Here is a 15,502-nt window from a genome sequence, read left to right as displayed (position 1 = left end):
ACTAGCTCAGGTAATAGTCATATTACGATTGTTACTACTTATTGCAGATGAATTGTGCCCCCCCAAAATTCATGTGTTGAAGTCCTAACCCCCAGAACCTCAGAATGTGACTGTATTTGGAGATAGGGTCTTTAAATGGGTGATTAAGTTAAAATGAGGTCATTAGAGTGGGCCCTAATCCAATGTGACTGGTGTCCTTATAAGAAGAGGAGATTAGGACTCAGCCACACACAGAGGGACGACCACGTAAAGACAACGGGAGAAGAGGGTCACCTACAAGCCAGGAAGAGAGGCCTCAGCAGAAACCAACATTGCCGACACCTTGGTCTCAGATTTCTAGCTTCCAGAGCTGTGATAATATAAATTTCTGTTGCTCAAGTCAGTCTGAGATATTTTGTTATGGCAGCCCTAGCAACTTAATAAACACTCCAGTACCAGGTCCACCTTGACACTCAGGGAGATGTCGAGCCTTCAGGGGCCAGAAAGTAGGCCTCAAGCCCTTGGCAGCCCTGGAGGGAGGGCCTGAGACAGTCTGTTATGACCCGACTGGTATACTCATGAAATTACCAGATGTTCAAGGACGGGGCCAGACAGTACAAGCAGCGCTCCAATCCTTTCCAAGTTCCTCAATAAAAAACAAATGTGCCTTTAGGGAAATGCAAATCAAAACCACAATGAGATATCACCCATGCCTGTTAGAATGCTGTCATCAAAAAGACAAGAAAGAACAAGTATTGGTGAGGAAGTGGAGAAAAGACAATGCTTATGCACTGTTGATGGGATTGTAAACTGGTACAGCCACTATGGAAAACGGTAAGGAGGTTCCTCAAAAAATTAGAAATAGTAATGCCATATGATCCAGCAATTCCACTTCTAGGTATATATCCAAAGAAAATGAAAACACTATGTCAAACAGATATCTGCACCCCCATGTTTACAGCAGCATTATTCACATAGCCAAGAAAGGGAAACAAACTAAGTGTCCATCAACAGATGAATGGATCAAGACATTGTCGTGTATGTGTGTGTGTATGTATATATATATATATGTATACAGATATAGCCATAGGAGCCTTCACAGAAAGGCTCCTATGGCTAGCTTCTACTAGGGGACCAAACATACACACACACACACACACACACACGCACACACACAATGGAATATTATTCAGCCATGAAAAAAGAAATCTTGCCATTTGTGACAACATGCGTGGAACTTGAAGGCAGTATGCTGGGTGAAGTCAGACAGAGAAAGACAAATACTACGTAATTTCACTTTTATGTGGAATCTAAAACAACAACAACAACAAAAACAACTTATAGAAAAAGAGATCAGATTTGTGGTTGCCAGAGGCAGAGGAGGGGAGAGGGAGAATTGGATGAAGATGATCAAAAGGTACAAAATTCCAGTTATAAGATAAACAAGTACTAGGGATGTAATGTACAGCATGATGGCTAGAGTTAACACTGCTGTATGCTATCCTTGAAAGTTAAGAGAGTAAATCCTAAGAGTTCATGTCACAAGGAAAAAAACATTTTTTTCTTTTTCTTTTTGTGGTATCTACATGAGATGACAGATGTTAACTAAACTTGTATAATCATTTCATGATATATGTAAGTCAAATTGTTATGCTATACACCTTAACCTTATACAGTGCTGAATGTCAACTAAATCTCAATAAAACTGTAAGAACAATAATAAGTGTGCTTTTACAATTCAAACATAGCCATTTGGAGCCTAAATTCAAACTATTGAACTCATCATATTGCTTCTAATTTCTTGCAATTTGCAAGATCTTACTTATAACTTAGGATCCACGAGCTTCAACCAATTTAGAGGACAGTCTGGTGACCAAAGATAGAAAGGTTTGTCAGGGAAGTATTTGTCCAGAGGACCAGAACCCACAAAGAAAGAAACTTCTGCAAAGGCCAACGCTTCAATTTTGTGATTATCTTTGCTGTCAGGAACCAAGGCTATTCTATTTATGTTTTTCGATTTATTAGTAAAGTAAATATTCCAAGGTAAGACTGCTATCACATTTTAAATTTCACCATTTAAATTTCTTTCATGATGTTTCCACTCTTGTATAAACTAAATGGAAGCTTCTTGTGGTGAACTCTCTAGGTTCTAGTGAAATGCTCTTAGCAGCATAAGTATTAGCTGAATCAAGACATGGTTATGAAAGCCATAATAATTATAATTATTACCCTGGAATCTCTCTTTGGCTCTCTCTTTTTTAACAGAGCATTCTCTTGGTCCTGATACAAAGGTGTTTAATCCCTGCATTTCTAAAATGGCCCGGAGTCATGTAGCCAACAATGGCTTTAGGTTTGAATTTATTCTCACCTTGTTATGAGTCACTTTATTATATCATGAAATGCATCTAGTGTACACAACAGTGAATTTGCTTAGACCTAGTAGCTCATTCTTTTGCTTCTTTATTATTTTCTGATAAATATACAGAAGTAAGGAAATTTTTCTTACCAGATGTAAGTATATAAACTTTAAAAGGAAGAAATTGTAATACACTATTTTATTATAATAAAATAAATCGTAATAAATGTGTATCAACATTGTCATGGCTTGTGTAATGATTGCTTTTAAAACTGTAACCTAATATCAAACTGTTCTACGCCATGTGTAATTAATATGTTAAATATTATGTATTCAGTGCACTGAAGAGAAACAAGAAGAGATGAAGAGAAATAACTTATTCTGAGATCCTTAAAAAGTTATTTGACTTTGTGAAATCAAAGACTTCATCTTCAGACAGACTTGTCTCCACCAATAACTGCCTTACCAGGTAATCTTGGGCAAATTAATTCATCTCTCTAAGCCCCAGTTTCTGCATTTATAAACCAGGAATGCAATATAACCTAACTGGGGTTATTGCAAATTATAACAGAGATGATCTGTATCAAAGTCTTAGCACAATGCATGAAACAATGTTAAATTCAAAAGATCACATCAAAACAAAACAATAAAACATTGTTATTATCTGAAATAATCTATCTACAATATGGAGATAATAATAGCTCATTTTAAGAGCTATTGTGAGGAATAAATGAGTTTATAATGTAAATTGCCTAGCAAAATGCTTAAAACAAAAGAGATAATCAAGAAATGATAGCTATTATCATCATTGCATTTGTTGCCATTGAAATAAGGTCATCTTTTTCCTGCTTGTTTTAACATGCTGTGATGTGGTACCCTCTGGTGCTCATATTGGGCACTGCAATTTTGAATCAGTAGTGTTCAGCCAACTTAGATCAGTATTTCGTCAGGATATTATCGTTTACTATTTTGCCATGTTGAAATGAGCAATTACTTTTTGAATTTTTTTTTTTTTTTTTTTTTTTTTTTTGGTGAGGAGAGCCAACACCTGTTGCCAATCTTCCTCTTTTTTTTTGCTTGAGGAAGAGCTGCCCTGAGCTAACATCTATGCCCATCTTCCTCTGTTTTGTATGTGGGATGCCGCCACAGCATGGGTGCCAATGAGTGGTGTAGGTTGGTGCCCGGGATCTGAACCTGAGAACCCTAGGCCACCGAAGTGGGGTATGCCAAACTTAACCACTGTGCCAGCCCCTGAATATTTTTATTTAAACTGACAATTCTTAAGAGAAAATCAATGTATTTCCAAAACCAGTTTTCTATCATTATGATAAATTGAAAACCAACATGTTTTTAATCTACGTTAAAATAAATGCATAACTATTAACATAAAAATTTTAATTTGAGTACCAACTAGAATCATATCTCGTACAATACTTTGGGAAACCTTGTTTTATATCAACAGATTTTATGATATGAAAGGTTAGGGAAGGCTTCACAAAGGAAGGAATTTTTAAACATTGACTCAAAAAATTGTACGATGCTAGTTTGATGGACAAGAGAACAAAGGACTTTCCCAGCAGAGATTAAAGTACACGTAAGTACAGAGAGTGTGGAAGCACTTGTCTCATTGAGGAAACTGCGGGAGGTCACAATGGGCTGGACCCCAGAGTGCAAGGGAGTAATTGGCTGGAGGCAGGCAGTAGTGAAGAAAGATGGGCGTGGCCACAACAGGGAAGGCCTCCCGTGTTCCGAAAGACTATGGGTTTGTTTCATGTGAAGTCGTCATTTTCCCAAGAATAGACTTCCACGAGATTTTCATAAATATTTCCCCTCACCTCTGCCTGAAATACATATATTTCTGTGTGTGTTCATAGTGTCAAGTTGGGAAATGCTGAGTTAAACCAAATTAGAAATTGTCACAACACTGTAAAACTCTAAGGGGGAATTATAGTATGCAGATTTCCCAATGTGTTTGATTTTGTAGTAGTTTATTTTTTAAAATGTTGTCTTATTTGTTTTTATTTATTTTAGGAAATATATATAAATATATATACTAGGCTGAATAAATTTTGAGAAATGCTCCTGGGTCATGGAGAGTTGTTTTTTTAAATAAAGACAGTAATAACATGATTAGATTTGTATTCTAGAAAGATCATTGGTAACAGTATGGTAGCTGATTGAAGGGAAAAAACCCAAAAAACTAGAGGCTGTCAAATGAGAGATTATGGCTGAATCACCTAGAGCCCACATGTAGAACACACAACACCACCACAGCAGATGTCAGGAATTTTAAACTATGGGGCTAAAAACAGTTTTAGTGCATTACAAATTTGAAGGCAGTAACTTATGCCCTTTAAAAAAAAGAGACTCGTTAAATAAAGTAACGGACCTTATTGGCAGAAAGGACACACCTAAGAGACAAAAAGAACCGACAGAAGGGTAGACTTCTTAGATGTAGAAATATCAGAAGCTAAGCAGAAATTAGTGCAAGGGCAAGCAAATCTAAGTCACAGCAAATAGAGAATCCTGCTGATAGAACATAAGGTATAATAAATGCCCAACAGCAACACATAAATTATAGAAAAAATTATTTCCCTTTTATTTGAATAATTGTATTGTGTACTTCAGAATTCTCTTGCTGCCTTTATTGAAAATGACAGATGTAGGTGGAACACTTCATCTTATGAAACAGAAATCGATTGTGAATCTTATCATCGTGAGTTATCAGAACCAGGATGAGTGTGTGTGTGTTAGTGCAGGATAGTGTTTGGGCGAAGTGGGTTGGAGATAGCTCTCAGAGAGGTGGAATGAAAAAAATATAAAAAGGTAGAAAGCAAAATTCCTTGAATATATCAGAGGAAGAAAAAGAGAAGAAAATCTTTTTTCTATGGGACATTGAATTATTCAAGCAGTTTGATGGATTCTGTTTGCTCTCAAATTGATTTTATTCATCAGTATTTAGAGTGGCTGCTCTACTCATTTGACAGCTATGGGGAATAATTACGCATTTTCCTTACTGAACTGGTTTGAAATGTCACATTGCTTAAGAGTTCCTGCAGCTTGTCAGATTGTGTTAATTTTCTTCATTTTTCTAGTGAATGTTTTAAACTGTTGACCCAGCTCATGAGTAGAGGGAACTTTTTCTTCTTCCTCTGAAAAAGACAGGTAATTGGTTAACAGATGTCATTAGGTACGCAGAAAGCGAAGCATCCTGGTGCAGATCTAAGTCAATATTGTTAAGAGAAAGTCAACGTATTTTTTCTTTTTTCAAATTCTTCCATTGATATGATGCAACATTTATTTCAAGTGAATTTAGTCCATTAAACTTGGTTTTTAATTTATATTTTCACTGACTATTCTTTAATCTTATTACAGAATAAACCGTGATAGTAATTTTTTAATCTATTCCCAGGAATGGAGGGAAACAAAATTAGAAATTGGAGACAGTCTAGCATCTGTGTTGGAACACAGGCTGGGGAATTTAACCTGGGTTCATATCCCAGCTCCACTGTTAGTAGCTGTCTGACCTAAGCCAGTTAAATAATCTAAAAGACAGTTTCTTTATCTGTAAAATGGGGATAATAATACCTAACTCCAAGGTTTTATAATACCTGATTCCTGTGAGTGTGTGTGTGATTGCTTATTATTTTGGCAGAGTCCAAAATAAAATTATTAATATACACTTACACCAATATTCTTGCTTTGAGTTTCTTCTTTCAAAAAGAAAATTAGAGGGCCGGCCCCGTGGCTTAGCGGTTAAGTGCGTGCGCTCCGCTGCTGGTGACCCGGGTTCGGATCCCAGGCGCACACCGACACACCACTTGTCCAGCCATGCTGAGGCCGCGTCCCACGTACAGCAACTAGAAGGAAGTGCAACTATGACATACAACTATCTACTGGGGCTTTGGGGAAAAATAAATAAATAAATAAAATTATGAAAAAAAAAAAAAAGAAAATTAGAACATGACCTCTAGTAGTATAGATAATGAAACCATCAGGTGTTCCAGATTCTCCTTTGGTTCCAATTACTTATCCGACCTGATCCATAACTAGTTCCCAGAATTAACCTTCCATTTCAGTGGGGCTGTTTGATTGATCAGCCTTCCTCCACGTGTACCATCCTTGCACCTGTCCCCATGATTTTTTCACATCCTTAGAAAGCCCTTCATTCTCCCCACCAGCCGTCTCACCACACAGAGCTGAAGACCTACTCCCTTGTCCTTGGACGCCTGCCCGATGTTGCTGGTAAACATACTGATTCTGAAATTTTCTGATCCCAATCATAGTATCTAATGTTTCTGTATTTCTTTGTAGATATAACTACCATGTTATAAATGATGAAAGATAGTTCAATAAGTTTGTTTTTAACATTTCTCCAACATTTTTTGGAACTATCTTTCTTGCCTTCAATACCTTCCATTCTCCAGAGACTCCAAATGAACCTTCACTTTGAGGCAGCATCCTGTCTTCACTTCTCCCAATGAAAATTTATCAAACACAGGTCCCTAATTCTCTTTGAAGGCATTAGTGTATGACAATGAATTAGTATATTACCCATTTGTAAGAACATCTTTGCTTTTTAACAACTGCCTTCAAGTTATCCAGAGAAGTGCCTAGCGGGAGGATTTCAAGCATCGTCTGAAGAGTCAGGAGTAACTTTTGGCAAAGAGCTGTATTGACACCTCATAAACCACCCCAAGTGAATGCCTGTCCACTCTGCCTGTACATGAACTCATCCTAAATCAACAGGGTGATATTGAAATATGAAACCTATTGCTTCTTCAAAGATTCAAGAATAAGGAAAACTAGGAATGAAAAAACATTGCATTAGTAAATTTACATTTGGCAAATGAAAACTTCTAAATCTCTAAATCTCATAATGTGGTACAGACTAGGAGCCTGTACCACCCCACTAGACGAAAATATAAATATTCTTAAATTGTTGAAAATGTTAAATGCACTTTTTAATTAAAGAGATGAGGCTAAAAAATAGTAAGGGAGATATGAGGACAAGAGTGCATGATGAGCAGATATCTGGGGAGGTAAGTTATTTTGGAGGCATATGCAGATTCTTACTTCCATTGAGACATAAATAAGAAAAAACAAGTCTTGGAACTACAAAAAATGGGCAGCCAAATGGGAGAATTTTCTTCATAAAGTTTAGATTCAAAAATGACTATAACCTGAAATAAAAGAATAGTCAAATAAACTCTAAGCCACAGAGGCCCACAGCAAGAAAAATGACTCAGCCCTGCCTCTAGGTGAAGGTTAAAACATTTTCTTGAAGAATGTATATATATATAGGGCTGGCCATCATGTGAGTTTGGGGATTGAATTAACACTATTTACATGATTCAAAAAAAAACCAAAAAAAATCACAATCCTGGAATGGTAATTTAAAGCGGATTTTGGGTTGCCTGTGAGAAGCAAAGGCAAATATTTCTGAATGAATATATGCTCCTTCTAAGGTACAAACATCCTCCAAGTGGAATTTCAGGAAATATGAAATCAGCTTTTTTTTTGTTTTTGTTTTTTAATTTTTTATTTATTTTTTTTCCTCCAAAGCCCCAGCAGATAGTTGTATGTCATAGCTGCACATTCTTCCAGTTGTTGCACGTGGGACGAGGCCTCAGCATGGCCGGAGAAGCAGTGCGTCGGCGCGCCCGGATCCCAACGCAGGCCGTCAGCATCGGAGCACGCGCACCCAACTGCTAAGCCACAGGGCCGGCCCAAGAAATATGAAATCAAAATTGAAAATCACACACAGTTTAAATATCTTACCATTTTATTTGTCAATTATACCTCAATAAAGCTGAAAAAAAAAAAGAAAACAATTCCCCCCAAAAATTGAAAATCACAAAACAAATAATGAAACAAGACACAACTAGTGTGAGTCAACAGAATCGATGACTCTTTTATTAGAATGATGAGAACAGAATACAAATTAAGTGTGTTTAGTACATTTAAAGAAATTAAAAGGGGAACTGAAATCATGATTGTGGTAAGCTTAATAATGACGGCCCCCCCAAAAAAAGATCCACTTTCTAATTCCTAGAACCTATGAGTATTACCATACTTGGCAAAAAAAAAAAAAAAAAAAAAGGACTTTGCACTTGTGATTAAGTTCAAGATCTTGAGATGAGGAGATTATCCTGGATTATCAAGGTGGTCCCTAAATGCAGCCATATATTTCTGTATAACCAAGCCAGAGAAAATTTGACATATGAAGACACAAGAGAAGAGAAGAAGGCAGTGTGGCCACAAAGACAAAGTTGGAGGTGATGCGATCAGTTGAATGCTGGTAGCTGCCAGAAACTAGAAGAGGTAAGGAACAAGTTCTTACTTAGAGTATCCAGAGGGAGCACAGACCTGCCAACAGCTAATTTTGACCCAGTGAAACTGATTTTGGCCTTCTGACCTTTAGAACTGTGAGAGTATAAATTTATGCTGTTTTAAACCATCAAGTTTGTGATAATTTGTTAGAGTATCCATAAGAAATGAACACACTGATTAAGGGACAAGAGATAGTAAAAAATAAGGAACATTTAAAAAAAGAACAAAACTGAACTTTTAGAAATGAAAAATATAACATTTAATATTATACACAAATACTGTAATTATATAAATTGTAATATGAATTTAAATTATGTAATCATATAAATATACAAATTATAGAAATATATAAGGAGTAAAGAAGATTAGACACAGTTGAAGAGAGAATTGGTGACTAAAGATAGAACTGAATAAATTTCACAGATCAAAAGAAAATGAGACAAATCAATGGAATATATGAAAGAAAGCTTAAAACACTTGGAGGTTTAAGCATAAAGATTACTATACATAAAACCAGAATTACATAAAGAGATGGCAGAGAGAATAGAGGAAAATTAATATTCAAAATGATTAATGACTGAGAATTTTCCAGACTTGGAAGAGTAGGATAACAAATCCAAGTATAAAAATATAAAGAAATCCAAATATAGACAAATATTGAGGAACTACAAAACAAAACATTAAAGCAACAGAGATTATTTTAAAAGCAGCCAGAAGAAACATAGACGTGTCTTACAAAGAAATAAAATTAGTGTGAAGCTAACTTTTCAATCACAACAATAAAACACATAAGACAGTGGAATAATATTTTAATATGCTGAAAGAAATCAACTTTCAGTATAGAATTGAATAACGAACTTTCTTTCAGAAACCATTGAGAAAGGAATTTCTAAAAGATGTACTTTAATATGAAATGAAACGATCCTAGAAAATCTGAGATGCAAGTGAATTTAAAAAAACCAACAACAAATGTACGATGATATAAAACAATGATAATGGCAAGTTGCTTTTCTGCTCCGCATGATATTTTTGAGATTTAAACGTATGGATACTTGTAGCTCCAAATATTTATATATATAATATATATATAGTATACACATAATTTCATACAAATAGACATTTATTTACATCTTGTCTTATTGGTGGACATTTAGGCTGTTTACAAATTTTTGCTATTACAACTAATACAGCAATGAGCATCTGTACATGTCTCCCTGAGCATATGGGCAAGGATTTCTCTAAGTTTGAGGTGTAGATCTAGATGTGGATTTGATGGTTGAAGCTTACGTACGTCTTCGACTTCGCTAGATGTTACCGAATTATTCTCCAAAGCCACCGTACAGATTTACTTTCCCACCAACAATAAGTGAGAATTCATGTTTCTCCTCATCCTAACAACATTACTGTTAGATTTTTCCCCCTTTTTTTATGTTGGTGGATGTGTTGTGATGGTGATTGGCATTTCTTTGATTTCCAGTGAATTTGAATACTTTTCATTGATTTATTGGGCATTTATATTTCCTCTTCTTGAACTGCCTTTGCATTATCTTTGCCCATTTTTATTGGGTTAGTGTCTGTTTGTCTTGATTTGTAAGTGATTAAATCATTCGTTCTTGACTTACAAAATTCTAATGTTAAATGGTGATTTTACCTTCTTCCCAGACAATGAAAGAATCTTAGAACATTTAAACTCCTGACGTATATACAATTGTGCGGTATATTTTAATTCCATATATATTTTAAACCCCACAGAACATTGTTTCTTATTGTATTATACAGTCAATATTTATTTTGCTTTACCCCTCATATTCACCATTTTTCTTTCATATTTCTCACATTTCATCCAGATTCATTTTCTTTTTTTCCTGAATAACATCCTTTCCTATTTCCTGGAAATTTGACCATCAGCTCTCACAAGCCAGTACGAGCTAGCTCCGGTATTCCCCTGGTTTCACTACTATATATTTTCTGAAGTTGAACCATCCTTGGATTCCTGGGTTTAACTTTGATTGGTAAAATGATAAACACACACACACACTTAATACACTGTTGAATTTTGCTTACCTTCATTTTATTTAGAACTTCTGTATTGATAGTAGTAATTTTTCATAATTTTCTTTCCTAGCACTGTCCTTGTTGGCTTTTGGTATCAAGGTTATAAGCTACACGAGTCTAGAGATTTCATCTGTTTTCCTATTGTCGATGCTGTAAGTTATTTTCCAATTTGCTAAATTTGGTTACTTTTGATGGATAGTTTTAATTTTTGAAGCCAAATATGTTTATCTTTCCCCTTATGATTTCTTTCTATCACATCTAAACCTTGAAAGTACTCCTCAAACCTTAAAACTTAATAAATGTTCAATTATATTTTCTTCTAGCTTTTCTAGGGTTTAAAAATATTTGATATTTTAATTTCTGTAGAATTTAATTTCTGTAGATGTATAAGGTGAAAAGTATGTATCAATTGAAATTTTTGAAGTTCCTAATCAGACCCTTAAAAGAATCCAAATTCTTGGATTTTTTCCAATTTTAAAAATAAACTTTAGGAGCTGGCCCGATGATGTAGTGGTTAAGTTCACTTGCTCCACTTCAATGGTCTGGGGTTTGTGGGTTTGGATTCTTGGTGCAGACCTACGCACCTTTCATCCAGCCGTGCTGCAGCAGTGTCCCATATATCAAGTAGAGGAAGACTGGCACAGATGTCAGCTCAGCAACAATCTTCCTCAAGCAAAAAGAGGAGGATTGGCAACAAATGTTAGCTAAGGGCTAATCTTCCTCACCAAAAAAAACAAAACAAAATGAACTTTAAGTTTTGTTTTGTCTTGGTAAAACTATTTCACAGGTTTTCACAATATAACATGATTACTTGACACTTCAACAATTTTTTTAAAGTTTTGAAATTAACTTATAACAGCTCCGTATACATGAGGAACAAAATAAAATTTACAAATATAAATTTTTTTTTACATAGAGTATGTGTTTGGTTGGAATTAGTGAATGTAAAATGTAGATAATTCCTGAGTTAATTATGACAATACTATATGGGATATATTCAACTTACTAATCTTTCCCATACAATTTGCTTCATCAACTTATTGCAGGAAACTTCCCTGGAGAAATAGATTTCTCCTCATTCATGAGGACGACTGACTACCCAAACACAAGAAATTCTGAGAGAGATCTCATGAAAATGTTTTCCTCTGCACAATTCTGTAAGTATGTTTTCCTACAAGCTTTTATTCAAAAGTTTGAATATTAGAATATTACATATTAAAATATGAGAATGTTTGAAGAATTGAAGTTTATAGTGATTTTAAGAATTTTTCAGTTCCAAAATGATTCTTTTTAATAATTATTAATTATGGGTTTATTTTTTCCTTCTTTTGCAAATATGTTGGAATCTTGGGCAATATACAGTATTTCAAATTCAAATTTAAATTGCTTCATTCCATTTTATAGTTTGCAGGATTTCTGACGGGGTCTTAAGCCTGCCTACCAGGCCAGCTCCTTGAATTTGACATAAGCTGCTATAACAGAGCTTAAGCTGGTATGTTCTTATTGACCTACTGCACAGTTTGTGATCAATTTGTATTCTCTATCACATTTATTTAAGATCCAATTGAGACAATTTCAGAGTGTGAAAGTCACTCTGCAGTTTTCGAAAATATCTATTGTGGTCACTAAACAATCCCTTGCCATTTTGCAGTGTTGTTTGTGACCTATCCTGTGACCCTGGACAATAGATGTGGTGCCGTCATCAAGATATCACCCAGATTTCTGCTTCCCAGAGTAAATGAACCTCCTGGTTCCTTTAACTTTCCCTAACGACCTTATCAGGCATCTTTGTGACGTTCTATTTCACCTTTCTCTAGTTTTTCAATGTCACTTGTAAACAACGAAGCCAGAAGTGTACATTGTGTTTGAAAAAGAACTGGATGACACCTGACTTTCTGCTTTTGTTTTACAAGAATGGCGTAATGGTAATATCCATGTATCTAGAGGTCAGACTGGCAAGGGCAGCCGTTAGAAACAGAGCCACTACCCACAAGAGCCCTCTGATTGGCAGCAAGCCACCCTGGAGCTGTAAAGAAATTGCACCTTTGAATGAACAAGTCAAAAGTCCCCTGAGGAATGAGAAAACCCAGTAATGAGCGAATTGACTGCGTGGTCGAGGCCTTTGTCTTTTCCTTCTGCCCTTTCCTGCCTCTCTCTCGGAGTTCGCTTGTTTCCAGCATCCCCACGGTGCCCTGTACTGGCCTAGCCGTCGTTGACAACACATTCCTTTTCTTTCTTTCCTTAGTGCTACTGAAAGAGTTGAACATTTTTGAAAGGAAACATAATAAGCACTAAGCAGAAAAAGATACCAAAAAATAAATAAAAGAGATGCAAGCAGCCTGAAAATAGTCAATTTTGCAAACCACAGGTTTTGGAATCTAAGAAAACCAAATGTTAACCACAAAATGACTGGTGCAGGCCTAGGCTTCTTTCTTCCCAGCGTCTCAGATGCCTTGTGTCTGACGGTCACATTCCAACCCTAAGATGTCTTCCCAATCTTCTGTTACCCTTCTCGCAACAAAAGAGATACGGCAAAGAACACGGGTCACTCTCAGGTCAACTGTATCCCTGGGCAGAACTGAAGTGGATCGGTTCAACCTCAAAAAAGAGAAAGAACTTCTAGTACTTTCCTCAGGCAGAGTTACAGAGCAATAGCCACATGGGTCATTCTACCTTCTCTTGCTCTGTCTCTTTCTCTTTAGGAATGAGGTAAAGCCCCTCTTTGTCCTTTCTTGGACAATGGCAGCAGATGAGGAAAGACTGATGACAACAGAAGGAGACAGGAAAATTCCAAGAGCAGATGTATGTGGAAGAAGGGATGGGCAAAAGCCCCCTCCCTGGCTTGGCTCAGAGGAATCCACATGTTACACAGGGTAATCATCTCTACTCAGAATCATTCTATTCATAATGATCTTCAAGAAAGAGGTAAAGTCGTGGTTCTCACTTGGGGGCAACTTTGCCCTCCAGGAGACATTTGGCAATGTCTGGAGACATTTTTGATTGTCACAACTGAAGAGTTGCTACTGGCATCTGGTGGGCAGAGGCCAGGGATGTTCCCACACATCCTACAACACAACAAAGCATTGGTCAGTAAAAAACATCAACAGTGCTGAGGTTGAGAAGCCCTGCATTAAGACCTTAGCAAACTAATACTTTTTCTTTTTTTTTTTTTTTTTGGTGAGGAAGATCAGCCCCGAGCCAACATCCATTGCCAAATCTTCTTCTTTTTGCTGAGGAAGATTGGCCCTGGGCTAACATCCGTGCCCATCTTCCTCTACTTTATATGTGGGATGCTGCCACAGCATGGCTCGATAAGCAGCTTGTAGGTCCACGCTCGGGACCCAAACCTAAGAACCCCGGGCCACCGAAGCAGAGCGCACAAACTTAATCCCTATGCCACCGGGCCGGCCCCAGAAAACTAATACTTTTAAAATGTATTTTAGAGTTTGCTATTTAAAAATCATTATGTATTTTAAAGTTTTAAAGTCTAAAGAAGTAAGCTTTCATATTTATATATACTGGAAACTCAGGTTACAATGAAATAATGTCTCTTTATAATGAAAAAGAAAGCACCTTTATCCTCTAAATTCTCTGAACATCTCTGCATAATTTATGATCCAGGGAATATGTCTAGAAATTCTGGAGGAACTTAGAAAAAACAAGACGCGTAAACTAGGTTTTTTGTAAAGGATTTTACATAATGTGAACAATTTATTGAAGAGTTACAGGTTTTTGATGGATAAACAAGAAATATTTGTAATTTTCCAATCACTGTTCTCTCATTTGGCTTCAAAGTGTCTCTCTTACAGGCAGCTGGTCCAGATTCATTCATTTTAGTTAATTTTTGGTTAGTAGAATGGTCCTATGTTGGCATGTGATCTAGTCTTCTCAGTTTCAGAGTAAACTTTTTTTCATTCTCTCAGCACTGCTTGAAAAATCTCTGTCTCTCTGTCTCTCTGTCTCTCTGTCTCTCTGTCTCTGTCTCTGTGTGCATGCATGTGCGTGTGCGTGTGTGTGCATGTGTGTTGGAGAGTTACAGAGAAAAAGCCAGTCTGATTTTTTTTTGCCCCTCTCTCTTCCAGGTACCAGCTCCTCTTGGTGGAATGCGGGGTGGGACTGAGAGGAAGGGATGAACCAAATGACTCCATATTTAACCGGATGAGGTTGACATCATTCAGGCCCCCCTAGGCCTGAGTGGACCCTAGCTGATGGCCTCATGCTCCACCCCTTTAATGTTCACCTCCTGGCTTTCTACTTCAGTGGTCCTGGCAAGACTGCAGCCCACTAACTCCCCTGGCCTCCACCGCCAGCTCTCTGGCTGGTGGAGTTGAATAGGAGTCACGTTCCAGGCCTTCTGAGGACTGGGGAGTTTGTGGAGATGGGGAGAGGCAGTCCCATTCTGAGAAATACCTCACCAAACTCTGTCTCCCCGTTTCCTTTTGCCCTGCTCAGTGGCACGATGTGGGTGACGCCAGCAAGTCCTCTGGCCGGGCAGCGGTCCCACACAGACACTGACCGCCTCTCCCTTTGTGCAGCCCCTCCCACCCTCCCGTCTTCCTTCCCTTATGGAGCCTCTCTTTCTCCGGCCTCCTGTGAATGTTCGCTCGCTGACTGGTTCTCTCTCCCCTAACTTCCACACTGGACATGGGGCTCAAGGGAACTCCTAGATGTCTTCCTACGCCGCTTGAAAGGGGCCGCGGTGGGGGGGGCCGGGGGGATTCAAGGTGACACTCACTCTGATCGTAACATTTCTCAAAATGATCTGGCCATCAGAGTTCC

This window comes from Diceros bicornis, chromosome 23 (genome assembly GCF_020826845.1).
Source record: "Diceros bicornis minor isolate mBicDic1 chromosome 23, mDicBic1.mat.cur, whole genome shotgun sequence".
Taxonomy (NCBI): Eukaryota; Metazoa; Chordata; class Mammalia; order Perissodactyla; family Rhinocerotidae; genus Diceros; species Diceros bicornis.
Note: the sequence above shows the minus strand (reverse complement) of the source record.